Source organism: Notamacropus eugenii, chromosome 1 (genome assembly GCF_028372415.1).
Source record: "Notamacropus eugenii isolate mMacEug1 chromosome 1, mMacEug1.pri_v2, whole genome shotgun sequence".
Classification (NCBI taxonomy): domain Eukaryota; kingdom Metazoa; phylum Chordata; class Mammalia; order Diprotodontia; family Macropodidae; genus Notamacropus; species Notamacropus eugenii.
The window spans coordinates 315,580,140-315,601,291 of NC_092872.1; the positions used below are offsets into that span (position 1 = coordinate 315,580,140).

The 21,152-nt window shown below is 38.7% G+C and overlaps 1 protein-coding gene and 1 pseudogene across 10 annotated transcripts in view; both read right to left on the reverse strand.

Moving 5' to 3' along the window:
- Window positions 1-21,152, reverse strand: part of FUT8 (fucosyltransferase 8) — a 446,072-nt gene that overhangs the window by 409,971 nt on the left and 14,949 nt on the right. The window lies entirely within an intron of this gene.
- LOC140517918 (heterogeneous nuclear ribonucleoprotein U-like protein 2) lies at window positions 727-21,151 on the reverse strand (annotated as a pseudogene).

A 21,152-nucleotide genomic window follows, 5' to 3' on the forward strand; every position in this document is an offset into this window, starting at 1 on the left:
ATTACTGGACTACATGAACACCATGATCAAAAAAAGAGCCTAGACATCATCTTGCAGGAAATTTTCAAGGAAAACTGCCCTGATACTCTAGAACCAGTGAGTAAAAACAGAAACTGAAAGAATCCACTTATTACCTCCTGAAAAGAGATCCCCAAATGCAAACTCTCAGAAATATTATAGCCAAATCCCAAAGCTCCCAGGTCAACAAGAAAATATTGAGAATAGTCTGAAAAAAACAAATCAAATATCATGGAACCACAGCCAGAATAACACGAGACTTAGCAGTTTCTACAGCAAAGAATCAGAGAACTTGGAATATAATATTCCAGAATTCAAAGGAGCTAGGATTAAAACCAAGAATCCCCTATCCAGCAAAACTGACTATAATCCTTCAGGGGGAAAAAAGGACATCAATGAAATAAGGAACCTTTATATATTCCTGTTGAAAAGATCAGAGATGAATAGAGAATCTGACTTTCAAATACAAGACTAAAGACAAAAATAAAAAGGCAAATAGGAAAGAGAAATCATAAGGTATTCAATAAGGCTAAACTGCTTACATTCTTACATGCAAAGTTTATACTTGTAATTCCTAAGAATTTTCTCATTTGTACATCAGTTAGAAGGAGTATATATAGAAGGAGCATATATATATATGTATATATATATATATATATATATATATAGAGAGAGAGAGAGAGAGAGAGAGAGAGAGAGAGAGAGAGAGAGAGAGAGAGAGAGAGAGAGAGAGAGAGGGCACTGATGAGTTGAACTGATAGGACGATATTGTAAAAAAAAAAAAAAAAGAGGAATGCACTGGGAAAACGGGAAAGGGACAGGTAGGATGGGGTAAATTATCTCACATAAAAGAGGTACAAAAGAGCTTTTATTGTTGAAGGGAAGATGGTGGAGGGGGGCACCCAGAACTTTACTCTGATCAGAACTGGCTCAAAGAAGGAATAATATACATACTCAGTTGAGTATAGAACTTTATCCTACCTTACAGGAGAACAGGGAAAGGAGATAAGAGAAGTGGGGAAGGGGGAGAGAAGACAGAGCAGAATGGGGGAGGTGAGAGTCAAAAGCAAAATACCTTTGAGGATGGACAGGGTAAAAGGAAATAGAGTAATAAACGGGGAAAGTAGGATGGAGTAATGAATGTTAGTCATCATAACTGTGAAAAAAATTATAGAAATTTTCTCACTGTTAAGGCCTCATTTCTGAAATATATAGTGAGTCAAATTTATAAAAATAAGAGCCATTCCCCAACTGACACATGATCAAATTATATGAAAACAGGCAGTTTTCAAAGTAATCAAAGCTATCTATAGTCATATGAAAAAATGCCCTAAATCACTATTGATTAGAGAAATGCAAACTAAAACAGTTCTGAGGTATCACTTCACATCTATCAGATTGACTAATATGACAGAAAAAAAATGACAAATGTTGGAGGAGATGTGGGAAATTTGAGACACTAATATGCACTGTCCATGAGGCTGTGAACTGATTCAACCATTATGGAAAACAATTAAAACCAGCCAACTCTTTGACCCACAACAACACTATTAGGTCTGTATCCCAAAGAGATTAAAAAAAAAAAGGAAAAGAACCTATAGGCACAAAAATATTTATAGCAATTTTTTGTAAGAATTAGAAATTGAAGGAATATTCATCAACTGGGGAATGGCTGAACAAGTTGTGGTATATGATTGTGATAGAATATTATGCTCTCAGAAAGCCTGCAGAAAAGGACAAATTTAGAAATATCTCTACTCCAAATGTTCAAATAAACTAATTGTGCCCAACCTGTGGCAGAGTTTTCTGAACTCATGTTGGTCTGATCAGCCATGGTCAGACAAACTGTATCTTGACTCCAACATAGTGATGTCATTTTGGTCCTCTTCAAGAAGGAAGGACAAGGACAGCAACCAACCAACATTAAGGAAAAACTAGCCTAACTTCAATGGAGGGGGAGTGGTTATGAGTTATTTTTTAAAAATCCATTCCAGATGTGAATACTATGACTCCAAAACTAATCTGACAGCAGTATATGTAACAGATTAGAATGGGGATAGACTAGAGGCAGAGAGACCAGCAATAGCCCACGTCGGAATTAATAAGGTCCTAAACTAGAGTGGTGATGGTGGGAAGAGAAAGGAAACAATCACAAGAGTTGGACCGTTAGAAAAGGACTAGATAACTAATAAGAGGGACAAAGGAGAAAGAGTCAAAGGCAAAAGCTACTATCTTAGGAGACATGAGGATAGTGCCATTAAAAGATACTGATATGTCAGTAGGTTTTGGAGGAAGGTAACAATGAAGGTTTTTGCAAGTTGAGTCTGAGATGCCACCTGAATATCCAAGTGGAAATATCTGCATACACTGTTAGAAAATTGGACCTAGAGGTAAGACAGAGGTCAAAGCCTACATATTTGAAATTAACTGCACATAAAGACAGTTGAAATCAAGGGAAGAGATAAGATCTCCAAGGAAGAAATGATTAATTAATGAGAGAGATAACTGATCTCTCATTGATGATCTCACTGATCTGTACCCTCGGAAATGTCTGCATTTAATGGACAGAAAAAGAAAGGAATGCTCAGAGAGGAGACTGGAGACATAGAAGAGTGTCACAGAATTTACACTAAGGGAGAAAAATCAAAGGAGGGAATGGTCAACATGGAAATGTAGACTAATCTGTGAGATTCCAAATCCAGTGCTATGTCCACTATATCAGGCATCCTGTTTCTAAAGAAAGGACATTTTGTGTATGATGATTCATTTTTCATGCAAATATCAAAGGTAAAAGGATCATTACATTTTTTTTAAACGGTATTAAAAGTTCTAAATAGGAAGAAATAGGGTGGGCACTTATTTTTTATTTTTCACTAGTCAATATTACATTTAATATTAAGACAGGAGGATTTCATTTGTTCGTACTAGTATAAGCTATTAGTCATTTAGCCAATTAATGGAATAAAATGGCTAGCCTGATGCCTTTTCAAAAACAGCTCCTGCACTTCAGATTCTAAATTAGTTTCACAAACTAATGAAAAATTCAAGGATGATTTAAATTTAGTTGGCACAGAATATACTTGAATAAATCTGACTTTCTACTAAATTGAAGGTTTCTATAACTCTTTATATGTACAAAGTAAGAGGAAACTTAAGGAAATAGCTAGTTTTTGAAGTTCATTGAGACTTCTACAAAATAATCTTGATTTTCAGTATATTCTTTTTTTTTTTAACAATTTACATAGGTTTCATATAATCTGCGTATCAAAAACGAATCTGAGAGATCAACCAGTTCAATTCCTACCCAAAGTATAAGCCCCTCTACAAAATCCCCAACTAGCCCATCCTGCATCTGATTCAAATGACAGGAATTCATAACCTTACAAGGAAGCACATTCCACTCCTGGACAGTTCATAGTGTTAAGTTCCTTTTCATGACAAGCTATATGACTCCATCACAAACCACAGTATGGGTCATATTCTTCTGTACTAATTACATAAATTGTATTTTCACATATACTGTTCTTGTAGCCACAGAAATATGTAAAAGTAAACATAAAATGCTCACTATATAAAAGTACAAATGTAAATTAAACAGGTTAACTGTATAGTTTAAGAAGACAGCCATTAAAATGCGATTTCAGGATGATAACAAAGAAGGTAGGAAGAAGGGAAGGGAAAAAATATATATATATATTATGTGTGTAAGTGCTTTACAATTATTATCTCATTTAATCCTCATAACAATCTTGGGAGGAAGGCACCATTATTATTCCCATTTTATAACTGAGGAAACCAAGGCTATCAGGGGTTAAGTGACCTGCCCAGTGTCACACAGCTAATAAATATCTGAGGCCAGATTTGAACACAGGTCTTCTTGACTACAGATCCAGCACCCTTGTCCACTGTGCCACCCAGCTACCTCTAAAAGAAAAGAATATAGAACTAAAAAATAATAAATGTAGTAAAGGTCTCTTCAATAAATGAATACATGAAAGAAAAAAGATTTATTAAAATGTTTATTATTAAACTTACTTTATGTCATTCACTGGACTCAGTGCTTGGGAATACAAATACAAAAGTGAGACTCTCTGCCCTCAAAGAGTTTACCTTCTAAGAGAAGGAAACTACACATATAGGGGAAGTATAGCCAATAAGTCAGTATTGATTTAGGGACTCACAGGGATGGCGAGCTGATTCATAAGAAAACACTACTGCAGGGGCTTTGCAGATGTCTAGCTGGAATGTGAAGCATGTGTTCCAAAGCTTGAGGGGCAACAGAGGAAGGAATAATTTCTGGAGGTCCACTCCCAAAAGTTCAGTACCAGGGGGAGAGAAGTACAGCCACAGTTGGAAACGTGACAACATATCTCATCTAGAAGCTGGTGGGAAGTGAAGCATGGTCTCTGGTCTTTTCTCCAAAAATATCTTGTTATCTGTCCCTAATCCAAAGATATTTCTTTTCTTTTGTTGTACCAAAAAGATACCAAAAAAAAAAAAAAATCAACCAAGAGCTAATAATGTTTCTTTCTTCCACTTATTTTTGTTATGTCAATTACATTTATTCATCATTTTTACTGACTTATACATGGCACAGAGGATCACAGATTTAGAGCTGAGACCTTTAAAATCATCCAGTCCAACTTCTTCATTCATAGATGAGGAGACTGAGGCCCAAAGAGATCATGTGCTTTGTCCACAGATAAATTTAAAAGGTAGGACTGAAACTCCAAATGCAGCATACAGTGCTAGAAACCCTGTGCAGCCGATGGCATTTATGTCTAGATATGTTACCTTCAATCAGCATGACCTCAATAATTTATTGCAGGGTTTGAGAATTCTCCCTCCCCCAACCCCAACATCAGAAAGGAAAAATAAGTATGAAGTCTTAGTAGATGTATATGCATATGCAGAGCTTGAAGGGATGGGGACTAGTAAAGCAAAATCATTATGTGAAAATAGAGTTCAATACCTTCTTTGCAACTTTTAGCTATAGCACTAAGAGGTTAAGTAACTTATCCAGGGTCACAGAGCCAATATAGGTCACATATGAACCCAGGTCTTTCTGGTTGCAAGGTGGCTCTCCACCAACAATTGCAAAATGACTCTCAATAAACCTGAGTTCTTCTCCAATCCTAAAGCAGACCACTTATAAGCTCTGATGGTGCTTCACAGGCCCTATTCAACTTCCTTTTTATTCTAAGGTTTGTAAGATAATAGATTCAGAAATAAAAAAGAGCTTAAAGGTTGAATTCAACTCCCTCATTTTACAACTTAAGGAAATTGGGGCAAACAGAGGCTAAGGGATTTGCCCAGAGTCACACAGCTTGTAAATACCTGAAGTTGGATTGAACTCAGTTCTTCTTGACTCCAAATCTAGCTGCTATTATGTTGCTTACTCATAAAAACTGGGTTAGGATTGAAGGGAAACTTAACAATCATCTAGCCTAACTTCCTCCTTTTAGAAATAAGGAAGCTGCAGTCCAGAGAGAAAGAGTAAGTAACCGTTTCTACTTAACCACATCCAAAAGCAGAAGGCAAAAGAATTTACACAGTGCTCAGAAGCAACTATTTTCATCTTATTTGCAAACAGGAAGAGGTCTCTTCTTTTCCATGAGTGAATTTTCCAAAGAACTGAAGTTCTAGGAGCCTCTAGGAAGTTTTCCCTGGTTCCTTCTTTCTTTCTCTCTTTGCAAGTGATGCCATGACATGCAAGTGAATTGGATTTAAGTGAAGGAGAGCCTTGCAAAGTCACCAGCCTCCCTTTCACCTCCAGAGCCATCTGGGTCCAGTGGCCAGAAATAAGTCAAGACAACTGGAGATGGCCCAGAATACATGGCCTTCTCAAGCTAAAGTCTTTAACAGGTTTCAGTTTGATTGAGACGAAGCCTATTCACTGACTAGGCTTAATAAGAAATGAGGCAAAGAATGGCCAAGGTTAAAAAAAAAAAAAAGATCTGGGAGGGGAAGACCCTCAGGGTTTTGGGCCAAAACAGAAACGATTGCTATTCACATTCATCTTGAGTCAATGGGGGGGAGGCCAAATAATGACAAAGTAGGGATTGGTCTGGGACCTGTTATTGCTCAATCATAAGTAAGAGGGATTTGGGATTAAGACTGGTGTTGGGGGGGGTGTGGGGGCGGGAGAAAGGTTTGAGAGTCTCAAAGATTAAACCTTCCAGGAGGAAGGACAAACAGCAACTTCTGTGAGTAGAAAAGGAGGTGCCCACTGGGGACCAAAATGGAATTGGCCAGTTGGGTAATATGGCTTTCTCTTTCTTTGTTTCTTTCACTCTGTGCACACAGGGTTGTCACACCCTTAACCTGTGGGTACTCAAAAGAATAAAATTTTTAATCTCTGTAACTTTTTTTTTCCTTTTCTCTTAAAGAACAGCCTTAACCCCAAATCACTCCAAAATCACTCTCCAAATCACTCCTGCTCTCATTAACTGGGTCTTTGGTGACTTTGCACAGCCATTCCTTATTTAAATCCAATTTACGTGCATATCCTGGCATCCCCTTCCTGATGTCATGGTCCTCTTCAAGAATGAAGGTTAAATAGCAGCAACTGTCAAAAATGACTCTACAGCCTCTCCTCATTCATTTAGGATTACTTTGTATATGTAAATGTGTTAAACCAGCCAATAGCCTTGAGCCCTATAAAAACAGGACCTGTTGGTTCCCCTTAGACTCTGACCCTAGGTCATCCAGCTCTGATGGGTGATCTTTCAACTTTTCTTACCTAGACCCAGGCCTCCTCAAAACTTCTCCATGATCTCCTTATCAAGTTGTCACCACTCCTCTTTATATACTATTTTCCCCTCATAAGAATGTCAGCTCCTTCAGGGCATGTACAGCCATGCTTGCTTTAAAATATATAATATATATTTTACATATATATACACATACACAAAACATATACACACACACACACACACACACACACACACATATGTGTGCAACCTGTGAGTAGTCCCAGCTGCTTGAATGGGGACCCAGTTAGCTGGGTAACTCAGCTTGTCCTCTCCCTCTCCCTTTCCTTCTCCTCTCCAAAGGAAGGTAAATTTTGGTGGCCAGAAGCTGCCTAGTTAACTTGAGGTTTACTGGCTAGATTTCCTTCCTTCCTTCCTTGCTTTCTTTCCTAAAACCTTAAATCCAGTTCACTCTGAAGCTCATAGATTGGACCGTAATAGGTCCCTGCCCAAGCTCCACTTAATGGCTGTTTTTTTGGACCCTCCTGGCTTAGAATGAATCTCAATGGTAACTATTTCTCTTCAGAACAGTAACCCTGAGGGGCCTTACCCTCCCACCTGAATTTTTTTTTCCTTTTTTCCTAATTAAAAGTGCCATCCCTTGACTACTTCTTAAAGAGGCCTATTCACTGAATGGCTATTACCTCACGCTAAAGTGAGTACCTGAAAAGGCCTTAGCCTAAAAGGGCCATGATCTCCCATTGCATCCTGGACTATCCAGAAGGCTCTGGAGGAGAAATTGAGGCTGGTGACTTATCCATGAAGTTTAAAATTATGGAAGGACCTTTTTATCCTAAATTTGTAAATGTCCATTTTAATTTAATTAATAAAACAAATTCTAATTTAACATTAACATCACTTTCAAAACAATAAATCATGACAATTTTCCTTTTACTTTTTTTTACTTTTACTTTACTATAGTAAGTGAACATAAAAGAAGTTTTGTATTAAAGAATTTTGACAGTATCTTTTTGGCCGCTTGTCCTATGCAATTCTTAATGCAACCACTTACTCCTATATTGCATTTCTCCACTAGCCTTGAAAGACCTGCAACTTTAATGCTCCAGATATTGTGGTATTCTATGCTTTAAAGCCATATAGCATCCCCAAAATACTGGTGTTAAGAAGATGAGCCTTTACTGTAAGGGAAAGTCTGGAATCATGAAAATTACTGTATAGTTTCCCAAATGCAATCTCCATCCTCCTATTCAATTCTCATCGCTGTCCATGGTCTACATTCAACATCTGTCCTAAAACTGATGAACAAATTCAATAGGCTGAAAAATCAAACTGCATGCATAGACAAAAGGCATTCACTATTCATCTTGTTTTTCCTATGTAGATAGTTGGGTGGAACTTCTGAGCGATTCTGGATCTCATTTAGGAAGTTTTGCAATGCTACCGAGTTTGACAATAAACTCCTCAAAAATGAGGATCTCATAGTCTACATGGATTCTCTTTTCCATTTCAATTCTATGCAATTTTAAAAGATTAAAAGGAAGGCCCCCTAACATCTTGGGTGAACTTCCTCCTTAATGAAAGATTTCTGGCAATACAAGGACAATAATAACATTATGAAATGCAAAATGCATAATTCTGAATACATTAAACTGAAAAGTTTCTGCACAAACAAAACCAATGCAACCAAGATTAAGAGGGAAGCAGAAAGTTGGGAAACAATTTTTACAACCAGTGTCTTCGATAAAGGTCTCATTTCTAAAATATATAGAGAACTGAGTCCAATTAATAAGAATACAAGTCATTTCCCAATTGAGAAATGGTCAAAGGATAATGAACAAGCAGTTTCCAGAGGAAGAAATTAAAGGTATCTTTAGTCATGAAAAAAATGTTCCAAATCACTACTGATTTAGAGAAATGCACTTCAAAACAACTCTTAGGTACCACATCACACCTACCAGATTGGCTAACATGACAAAACAGGAATATTATAAATGCTGGAGAAGATGTGGGAAAATTGGAACACTAACTCCTTGTTGGCAGGGTTGTAAATTGATCCAAACATTCTGGAGAGCAATTTGGAACTATGCCCAAAGGGGTGTAAAAATGTGCATATCCTTTGCCCCAGAAATACCACTTCTAGGGCTGTATCCCAAAGAAATCATACAAATGGGAAAAGCACTCACATGTACAAAAATATTTATAACAGCTCTTTTTGTGGTGGCAAAAATTGGAAATTATGGGGATGTCCATCAATTGGGGAATGGCTGGACAAGTTGTGGTATATGAATGTAATGGAATACTATTGTACTATAAGAAACGATGAACAGAAAGACTTCAGAGAGGCCTGGAAGGACTTATATGAACTGATGCTGAGTGAAAGGAGCAGAACCTGGAGAACTCTGTACACAGCAACAATCACAGTGTGAGAGGAATTTTTCTGGTAGACTTAGTCCTTCACAGCAATGCAAGGACCTAAAAAATTCCCAACGGACTCTTGAGTCAAAAAACCTTCCACATCCAGAGAATGAACTATGGAACTGGTTTCCAGAACGAGGAAGACAGACCATTTTCTCTTGTGTTTTGTTATGTTTTATGGTTTCTCCCATTCATTTTAATTCTTCTATGCAAGATGACTAAGGTGAAAATGCATTTAATAATAATGTATGCGTGGATAGAACTTGCCATCTTAGAGAAGGAGTGGGGAGAGAAGGGGAAAAAAATCTAAGATATATGGAAGCGATTGTAGAAAACTGGAAACAAAATATTTTTAAAATAAAAGAAAAAAAAAGAAATGATAAACAGGGGGACTTCAGAAAAACCTGGAAAGACTTACATAAACTGATGCTGAGTAAAGTGAGCAGAAGCAGGAGTACATTATACACAGTAACAGCCACAACATTCAATGACTAACTCTGATAGACTTATCTCTTCTTAGCAATGCAAGAATCCAAGACAACTCCAAAGGACTCATGATGGAAAATGCTGTCCATACCCAGAAAAAGCATTATGGAGTCTGAATGAAGATTGAAGCATACTCTTTGCTCTCTTTTTTTTCTTTTTTTGGTTTCTTTCTTCCTTGTTTCTCCATTGGTTCTAATTCTTCTTTACAAAATGACTAATGTGAAAATAGGTTCCATTTGAATGTATATGTACAGCCTATATCAAATTACATGCCATCTTGGGGTTAGGGGAGGGGACAGATGGGGGGAAAATGTGAAACTCAAAATGTTACGGAAGAGAATGTTGAAAACTAAAATTTTTTTTTTTAAGGCAGACCTATATTTCCTTAGGTGATAAGTGATATCACCTTATATCACTTATATAAGTGATAAATGGTCAAAGGATATGAACAGGCAGTTTTCTGGGAAAGAAATCCAAGCTATTAATAGCCATGTGAAAAAAAATTCCAAATCACTAATAATTAAATGCAAATTACAATAACTTTAAGGTACCATTTCATACCCATTAGATTGACTAAGTTGACAAAAATGGAAAATGACAAAATACTAGAGGTGCTATGGGAAAGCAGATACTTTAATACACTGCTGATGGAGTGGCAAACTAGTCCAGCCATTCTGGAAAGTAATCTGGAACTAAGCTAAAAAAAAAAAATATTAAACCATGAATATAAACACTTTGACCCAGCAATACTGCTACTAGGTCTATATCCCAAAGAGATCAAAGAAAAGAAAAGAACCCATAGTACAAAAATATTTATAGCAGCTCTTTTTGTAGTGACAAAAAAATACTGGAATCTGAGGAGAAGCTCATCAATTTGGCTGACCAAGTTATGGTATACAAAGATGATGGAGTACTATTGTATTGTATTCTATTGTATTGTATTGTATTGTATTGAAGGAGAAGTTAATTTTGGAAACTCTGGGAATACTTATATGAACTGGTGCAAAGTAAACAAAACAAAAACAGAACAATTTATACAATAATAACAATATTGTAAAGATAAATCAGCTTTGGAAGACTTAGGAATTCTGATCAACACAGCAACCAACCACAATTCCAAAGGACTCAAAACAAAAAAATATCTACCTTCATATAGACAGCTGATGGATTCAGAGTACAGAATGCAGCATAACTTCTCCTTTTTGTTTTGGACATGCTCATATATGAGAATTTGTTTTGTACGACTATACATATTTGCAATGGGTTTTATTCTTCTTGGGAAAAAAAGAGAATTTAGAAATTAAAATAAAATTGAAGTTAAAAAATCAGATGTATATAATGAATGGGGAATGGTTAAGTAAGTTTTACATGAATCATATAATCAATCAGTTTTCCTCTATGGCTGTAGGCAAAAATCAGTTTATGAGGCAATCACAACTATACTTCCCCAATCAGATACTCATGGGAGGACAAGGAATCAAAACCCAGCACTGCCACTTGCTACCTGCATGATCTTTGACAATCACCGGACTTCTCTAAGCTTCCGTTTCCGTAGTTGTAAAATCACCTCTATGGTCATTTCTATCTTTAAACCAATGACTTATCAAAAACAAAAATCCTATACAAATGTCAGTAGTAATAGTGATATTGACAGTAAAGTGTCTAATTTCTTCTCTCAAACCTGTCTTCTATACAGATAACAAATTGATATTCTTTTTTTTTTAGGTTTGAAATGTTTTATAGAGTAAGACAATATTCTGTTCAACAAACTTTTTTTTAAAAAATGTACAGTTCTTGGTTTGCCTTGTCCCCCTTCCTCCCCCCCCAGCCTGTTTCTCATTGGTTCTGCCTCTGGGCCCAGGCTTTGCTCCTCGAGGCCAGCAGGTCCCACTGGCCTGGCCTTGACCCCGCCCTTCATCAATACCCTCGGTAGCCGTAGTAGCTTCTGTAGTATCGTTCTCGGTCCTGGTAGTAATCTCTGTATCGGTTGTAACCGTAGTCCTGGCCATAGAATCGGTCAGTCTCCTCGGTATCGATCACAGAAGTTACGGTAACCCCTTGCTTCCAGACTGCCCCCAGTACTGCGGCCCATAGGCACGGCTGTCGTAGCCCGGCGCCCGCTGGCGTATCCTTGACCTCGACTTCGACTTTGCCGGTTGCGCTTGTTCCGGTTGTTCTGTCGGTTTGTCCGCTTCTCAGAAGGGGGCAGCAGCTTCCTTACTTCTTCTTTGTATTTGGTGACCAGAGGCTGGGCCTCCTCCTTCTCCAGTTCTCCAAAATTCACCTCCTCCATACAGTCACATTTTTCAGGCAGAGAGAAATCGGCTTTCATCCCCAGCATGATAGTCTGTGGCACGTCCTCTCCCTCCACCTCCTTCCGCAGCTCCAGCCTTTTCTGCCAGTCTTCTTCACTGGGGACAATCACCACCACTTTTCGAGAGAAGGTCTTAAAGGGAAGCAGCTTCCACTGCTGGCCTGAGTTGTAGACGTTACACTGGTCCAGGATGATGTTTCTTTTTGTCCTTGAAGCCACCTGGACCAGCTTGCTAAGGCACTGGGAGACTTGCTGCACTAGAAGGTCCTGGCTCTTGGGGTCCAGCTCCGGCTCCTCAGGCCCCTTCATCCTCATCTGATTGAGCGGTCTCAGCTCCCAGGACACTGAATCTTTTCTCAGGATTTTCTTGCGCATATTTCAATGCCCACTGGGTCTTTCCAGACCCAGGTAGTCCCACCATCAGTAATACCTCACATTCCTCCGTAGTCTTAGGTGGCAGCGTGGTTCGAACCCGATCCTCCACAGGCACAGCATGGATGAACACAAACTCTTCAGCAGGGGGAAAGAAGGGCTCCTCCTTCTGACCAAAGTTGAGTTCCACCACACAATTTTTGCAGAGGACATGGGGCAGGAGGGCCCGCTCGTTCAAGGACTCCTTGCTGACGTGGAAAGCTACACCCAAATCATCTCCATTTTTAGAGAAAGAGAGTTCCATTTCCTCACTTTTGAAATTAGCAAAGCAGCCAATGACATCATTTTCCCCAAAGGCCTGGCCATATTCCTCAAACTGCCCACTTTCTGCCTTTAGCCCCCGGCCATCGAAGCCCTAAGAAAATTCATCTTCACCAAGTTGTGGACAGGAGAAGTCAACAGACCATCCAACGCGGAGAAGGGAAGCCTCAGTGCAGCCTTCTTTCAGCAGCAGATTCTGGGTGACCTTGGCCTCAAAACAGACTTTTCCTTCGTCACTCCATATGTGCTCCTTGCTCCAGACCAAAGGGTGGGAAATTTCTCAGAGAACAGTGGCTGGCCCCCATGACGGTCCTTGCTTACTTGAAAATGGAGATCCGAGGTATATGTGTCTAGGTTCACCAGGGTTGGATCCTCTTCCTCATCTCTGGCCTCTTCTTCAGGGGGTGGTGGAGACTTTGAGCAACTGTAATAAGCCTCTCGAAACTCGTAGTAAGCCCTGCTGTGTTCTTCCTTCTCATCTCGCTGTCTTTTGACCCCACGACGCTCTCCATCGGAACCTCTGGGTTTCGTCTTCTCACTCTCCCCCTCATCTCCCGGCTCGTCGTCGTCGCCGGCCTTGGGGCGGGCGCTGGCCGTCTGGGGCCGAGGCTGCCTCAGCCTCGGGCTCCGCGTCCCCGTCGCCCGGGGCCGGCTGTTCGGGGTGGGGGCGCTGCGCGGCGGGTGCTGCCATGGCCGACTGCTGCACCGAGGCCCGGCGGGGCTGGGGCTGGGGCTGGGCACAAATTGATATTCTTAAAACACAAAGTCTAATTACATATTTACCCTGCTCAAAAATTTCCAGTGGCTCTCTATTGTCTATTAGACTCAAGGACTCAACACGGGGTCTGTAAACTTTTTTAAAAATTATTTTGATAACTGTATTTTAATATAATTGATTGCCTTTGTAATCCTATGTATTTCATTTTATGCATTTAAAAATATGCATACTGATCCTGAGTGAATAGAACCAGGAGAACACTGTACACAGTAACAGCAATATGGTACTATGTTTTACATGACTACATATGTATAACCTATATCAGATTACTTGTCATCTTGGGAAGAACAGAGAGGAAGGAGGAAAAAAAATCTGGAACTCAAAATCTTATTAAAAATGCATGTTCAAAATTGTCCTTACATATATTTGGAAAAAATAAAATACTATTTTTAAAAAATAGTAAAAGGAAAAATGAGTGAATAAAAATAAAAAATATTATGATGAGAAGGGATCAAGTCTTCAGAAGAATGCCAGGATAAGACAGGATAAAAGTGAAGATACAAAGTTCTCTTCCCCATCTGACTCCAGTCAACTTTCCTAGCATTATTGCATATTACTCTCCTCAGAGCACTCTATCGTCCAGGCTAAATAGTGTGCTTGCTGTTCTCCAGAAAAGACACTCTTATCTCCTGCCTCCGAGACTTTACAAAGGCTGTCCCCACTCATGATAAACCACTCACCCCTGATTCACAGAAATTTCTTCTGAGGGTCAGTTCAAGTGTTATCTCCTACAGAAAGTCTATCCTGATTCCCAAACTGACAGTGCCCACCCCCAATATTTTTTTCCTCTTTCTCTATTCTTTTTTTCATACTTTATTTCTAGCCTGGGTCTCTCCATCTCAACCATGAGTAAAGTACAAGGGTTGCAATCCACAGGCCCCATTCCACCACAGATCAACTCATAAGCTTTGACCTGCTCCACTTCCAACCTGGACCAACTGGTCCCAACTATTTCATTTGTCTTTTTTTAATTCATCATCTCTCCCAATGCTTGATACACAGGTGGCACTTAATAAATTATTGTTCAATAGAACCAAAGGCTAGGGAAAGCACTGCCTTCACAATGGAGGTAGCTCTCAGAAGAAATAATTGCTCTGGCAACCACTGCTGTAGACTTCCCCAACCTTATTTCCCCAAAGGCTGCTCTGGACAACCCATTTGAAAGCTTTTAGCTTCTGAAAAACCACTGCTGAATTATCCCCATGAGTGCTCTCACCCTGCCCATGTCTTTCTTTCTCAAAGTTGGAATAAAATACAATTTAGCTTCTCTGGCAACTTTGTTGTTCTTGAGACTCCTTGTCCCTTTGGAAGGAATGAGAACAGTGGTCCAGCAAACAGGAGGCCTGCCTTAGATTGTGTCTCTAAGGTAATTTTACTTCAGGATCACCTGAAGCATTATAAAGCCACATTCTGTTGCCTTGGTATATTCTCTATATACATATATTCTCTGCTCTATCCTGACAATCTATATTCTGAGGGAGGTTATTCCTACTTTTCATGTGCACTCAGACCATACCTACTCAGTGCCTGAGTCAATGTAATCCATGGATTCTAAGAGTATAGCACCCCTCTCATCATGATCTTCAGCAGCAGCTTCTCCTACCTAACAGTGAAGAGGACTGCACTCCTTCCTAAGAGGAATAGATAGGAACCTGACAGAAGTGTTGAAAAAAGTATGCTCATGCTCTGAGGACCATCATATTAACTGCACAGCATCCAAACACGCTAATACCTAGACAATGTCAAGAGGAAGTCCATCCCCCTGAAGTTCTCTAGTAATCACTTCCTAGCATTAGTATCTTTTATTACCCTGACATGTTTAGGTGAGTACTAGGAAATAAAATCTTAACTCCTTCCCTCCATGCAAGTTAGGCTAGTTTTTCCATAAAAGGTACAAAACCCAACTTGGTTGCCGAAGGGCACTAGTCTCACTCTGTTGAGATCATTTTCTTGATCACCTAAATATAAATCAGTCATGCTCTCTTTTCATGCTTAGCTGGTGGAAAAAAACAATGGGCAACCCAAACAAGGGAACTTTGCTCAGCTGAATCAACTCATCTCTTTAATACACATCACTGATAAATATCCTTCTGTTATACCTAAATAAATCTTTTTTTTAACTTGAATGACCTGAGTGTCTCTCATTTTGTTCCAGTATCAAACATAAACTGCCAAGGGACTGGCCTGTCTGTGGCCTAGCCCAGAACAACTAGCATAGTATTGAAGGATTGGAACATAAACAGCTGTCTGAAGTGGGAATGCATGGGAAGTTCAGAGGAGGATAAGCCCAGGCTGACCTTTGTGCTTTTGGTGATGCCCCTAGGAACAGTGGTTGCTTATTCAGAGATTAGAGAGTAAACTTCTTATGGCCATTCAGCAAGTAGAGTCCAATCTGAGTATAGCACATGTCCTTAAGAACTGTACCTTGAAGATAATTACTGTAAACCCTCTTTTAGGGCCAAAAGCAGTATGGTCCCTGGGCTTTCCAGCCTACTAAGGAGTTTCCTCAGAAATAAGTTTACCTTCAAAGTGCCTAAAGGGTCTAAGAAGTTAGAGTGAAAATTATTGGAGAGTGAAAATTATTTTTCCCTCACTATTAAGAACAAATACAAAATAACGAGATGCCTACTCAAGGCAGAGCAGGCACATGTTCTGTCCATGTGTCCTTCCTTGCATGGTCTTAATACATCAGTGGAAGCTTGTTTGGAGTGAATGCAAACTGAGAATGCAATCTGGGGTAACTTAGGTGTTAACAATGGGTCAAGACTTCCTTCTCAATAGCTTTAATTGTCCAACACTATACTGTTTGAATGATGTCTGACCCAGTCTCAGGCAATATCTGTGCGGATTGCCAGCAGATTACTACTGAAAAGGGTCAATGATATCATGAAAGCTTAAAAAAGAGGGGCATTTATTAAACATCTACTATATACCAGGAACTGTACTAAGTGTTTTTATAAATATTACCTCATTTGAGCCTCACAACCCTGGAAGGTAGGTACTGTTATTAACTCCATTTTAAAGACAAGGAAACTGGCAAACAGAAAATACAGCAAGTAAGTGTCTGAAGCCAAATTTACAGGTCTTCCTGACTCCAGGACCAGCACTCTCATCCACTGAATGCAACCTAGCTGCTCAGGTGCTAGGAAAAGTAGCATACCCTTTGGAAGGTTTCTTTTTTAAAAAAACTTCATCATGACTTCATACCACCAGAGTTTTAAACTCATAGGACCATGTCTTTAGGAACTTTAGAAGTAATCTGGTCCAACAATCCTCATTTTACAGATGAGAACCAGAGAAGTTGCATGACTTGTACCAGGGCCTAGAGGAAGCACAGCCAAGATTCAAACCAGACCTTCCAACTCTGTATCTGGTCACATGTGGCCTTCTAGGTCCTTGGATGCAGCTTTTTGACTGAGTCCAAGTTTTATAGAACAAATCCTTTTATTAAGGTGATGTGTCCGTGAAGTTTAGATTCAGTCAAAGGGCCACACTTGAGAACCTAGAGGGCCATATGGGGCCTCAAGGTTACAGTTTCCTCATCCCTAGACTACACCCTCTTCCTACCCTCCCTGCCTCTACCTCACCCTTCCTGACACTCACTAAGGATGGTGAGAGGAATGCATGTAGTAATTGATGCCCAGGTTGCTCCCTGTAAGTTATCTTTTGGGGGATGTGAGAATACTCTGGTGAAACTCACAAACTACAGCAATTAGACTATCTTCTTTCTTACATGTTTTAGACTCTCCACAACATGTTATCAAAGCCCTTCAATATCTTTGCCATCAGGGGGTTAGTACCCACAATATTTATTTCCCACTCCTTGATAAAGGTCTAATCTTACAGCTGAGCACCAGGTCTCCAGTACCCAAGTAGCCATGGTCCTCATTCACCTCAACATACAAACATATAATAATCTCCTCTACAGTCTACCAATGTCTCTTCAACAAAATCATGATCCTACGTAGACTGTCCACTTCTTAACATTAATATCTGAAGTTATCATTTCTGCAGCTCTCCAGCCATTATTATAGCATAATGACAGACTGGGCATTTTTATAAATTGGAACAAATCCACTCACATTAGCACATCATATTTTTATTTTTAAATAATGAAAAACACAAAACTGCTTCACTGTAACTTGCAAAGTGCTCAAACCCTTACTACCAAAAAAAGAATCCCAAAACCAAGTTTGAAAGATTTTTAATATAGTATTTACAGCTACCTGCACTTGTTTACTTAGAACTGCACACCTCATTCAAGGTAATGGGAGCATCTATTTGATTCATAAATGAGAAATCAGCTAATATCACATCAATAAAAAATAACTACCTTAGCCTTCTTAATGGATTTCATCTCAGGGGATCATAAAAATGCTTTTAAAAACATTTAGTTTTCTAAAAATATACAAGGGATCAGAGGGGTACACACAGCTATTCCTAATCACTTATTCAATCATTAAATTCATTCTGCAGACATTTATTATCAAATGCCTACTATGTGCAACATATCATGCTGGGTACAGGGATCTCTGACACTCACTCTCTCTCTCTCTCTCTCTCACACACACACAGGCACACACGCACATCCCTACCTTTAAGGAGCTCACCTCCTATTGAGGGAAAAAACATATACATAAAATTTCAAATGCAAAATACATACAAAAATTTGGGAACAAATAGCAAGATGGGGGGCGGGGCAGCTAGGTGATAACAGTAGATAGAGTGCCAGTATTACAATGTTAGGAAGACTCATCTTCCTGAGTTTAAATCTTACCTCAAACACTTACTAGCTGTGTGGCCCTAGGAAAGTAATTTAACCCTGGCCTCAGTTCCTCATCTATAAAATGAGCTAGAGAAGGAAACAGCAAACCATTCCAGTATCTCTTTCAGGAAAACACTAAATGGGGTCACAGAGTAATAACAGAGCAACGAATGCATTACTAAAAACAACTGAACAAAAGAACAACAGCAAAACAGCAAGGGGTTCCTATAAGAAGGGTCACTTAAAACTTAGCTTTGAAGGAAGCAATGAAGTGAAGAAGCCAAGTACATTCCAGGCACAGCAAACAACTGGTACAAACACATGGAGGCAAAAGATGAATCTCATGTCCAATTAATAGCAAGCACATGAGTTTAGGTGGAAAGTAGTGCGTGTAACAGACAGTAATATGCAGTGAGCCTGAAAAGGTAGGTTGGGGCCAGATTGTGAAGGACTATATTTTATACTAAAGGCAATGGAGAACCACTGGAATTTCTTGGTCAGAAAGTAATGTGGTCAGTCTTACACTTGAAAACTATAAATCTGACACCTATGTGAAGAATACATTGGAGACATCTAAAGCAGGGAAACCAATTAGGAAGCTACTGAAATAGTTCAGATGAGAAGTAATGAGGGCCCAAATTAGGATGGTAGCTATGTGGGTATAGGTAGGGGCCAGATGTAAGATATTGTGAAAGTAGAATCAACAAGACTTGGCAATACAACTGGATGTGGGAGATGGAAAGAAAAAAAGTCAACAGATACCTCCAAAGTTACAAACCTTGTTGACTAGAAGAAAGAGAAGTAGGAAAGAGTATAGTCTGTAATGAAAATATATATTCATTTGAGTTACATGGAGTTAGGTATAAGATGAGGACCTTAATGAAAATTTGAGAACATGAGCCATTTTGATAAAATTATGGAGTTTTTGGAGAGGAGAAGAGATAAGAAGTTCTGTTCTGGACACACGGACTTTAAGAGGTAGAACATCCAACAGGCAGATGATGACACAAAAGTAGAATTCAAGAGATAAGAGACTGGGGCTGGATATATGTGGGAAATAACCAGACAAAGTTAACTGCCAGATCCTAAGTTATATTCTAAAGCAATAATTATCAAAACTTTTGAGAAACGAATAAAAAATAGAAAAGCAGATCGATGGAATACATAAGCAACATTTAGAATCAAACACCTATAGCAGTCAAGTATTCAATAAAACCAAGAAAACAAATTACAGGGGAAAGAATCTTTTATTCAACAAAAAACTATGGGGAAAACCATATAGCAGTTTAACGGACAAATAAATGAGACTAAACAAAATCTTAAACAAGAAACCAATTACAAAAAGTCATACCACCAAATAAAAAAAAAAAAGAAAAGAACTGAAGGTTTTCACTGTCATGAACAGAAAAGAAATCCTTGACCAGCCCCACATAAACCAGAAATAAGACAAAGTACTATGAGGAGATATAGATTGGAAGAAAATCTTTCATCTACTAATGTCTGATCCAAAACCCAAAGAGGACTGACAAAAATCTATATGCTTAAGCACTATTTTTTAACTGATAAACAGTAAATGAATATAAACAAAAAGCTTGCAAAAGAAATTCAAGTTATCAACAGAAAAATGTAAATTAAAACAATTAAGATGACTTCACAATGATCCCAAAGGATTCATGATGAAACATACTATCCACTTCTAAAGAAAAGAAATAATGTTCTTTGAATATAGACTGAAGTATACTGTTTTTTCACTTGCTCTTTTTCTCTTGGATTCAAAAGTCTTCTTATACAAAAAGAATAATATGGAAATGTTTTACATGATTGTACATGTGTAACCTATATCAGATTACTACAGTCTCAGGGAGGGGAAGATAAAATTTGGAACTCTAAACTTTAAAAAAAAAAGTTAAAACAGCATGCAATTGGAGGGGAAATAGAATTTCATATATATACATATATGTATATATACACACACATACACACACACACATATATATATATAAAAACATTTCACAATCACCACACTGTTAAAAATAGTAAAAGAAAAAATTAATGTTGGAGGTGCTTACAGGCAACATTTTTCACAAAAACAATTTTTAACTTTGCATGAAAAGTTACTAAATTGTCCATATCCTATGAAGCAGTGATCACATTACTTGGTTTATAACTATGGGGAGGCTAATAGTAACAGAAAAGAATTCATATGCACAAAAATATTCATAGCATCACTATTAATAACAGCAAAAAGCTGAGGGGAAATACATGCCCCTTGATTAAGGATGGCTAAACAAATTACACTACCTTCCTAACTGGTTCCTGCTTCAAGTCTCTCCTCCCTCCAATCCATCCTCCACACAGCTGCCAAACTGATAATCCTGAAAGAACAGCTCTAAGCACATCACTGTGCTCCAAAAGTTCCAGTGGCAGCCTATTTCCTCTAGGATAAACTACAAACTTCTGTTTGGTATTTAAAGCCTTTCCAAATCTGGTTCTAACCTGCCATTCTAGACTAATTACTCCCCTTTGTACATTCTGAGACTAACCAAACTGGCCTTCCTGCTGTTTCTTGTACATAATTTCCCACCTATGTAACTTTGCATAGGTCATTTGCATAGTCATGGAATATCCTGAAATACCATGACACCTAAAACAAAGACTTTACACCAAACACAGCAGAGGTGCAGGCAGGACAAACAGGAAGCCAGCTCCAAAGAAATTGGAAGACACTGACATGATTTCTTGAGAACTCCATGGCCACATTGGCAATTCATGATGATTGTGGATTAAAGATACTTCAAGGACCCTCAGAAACAATAGTGTTTACCAGACAATCAGGCATGAAGTAGTCAAAAGTCAGAAAATGGTTGCCACCTACCACTGTGCTGCAGTAGACCAAGAACTAAGCACAGAATCAAGAAGATACGAATCAACCCAGTCTCAAATTACTACTGTAAAATGGGGATAACAGTA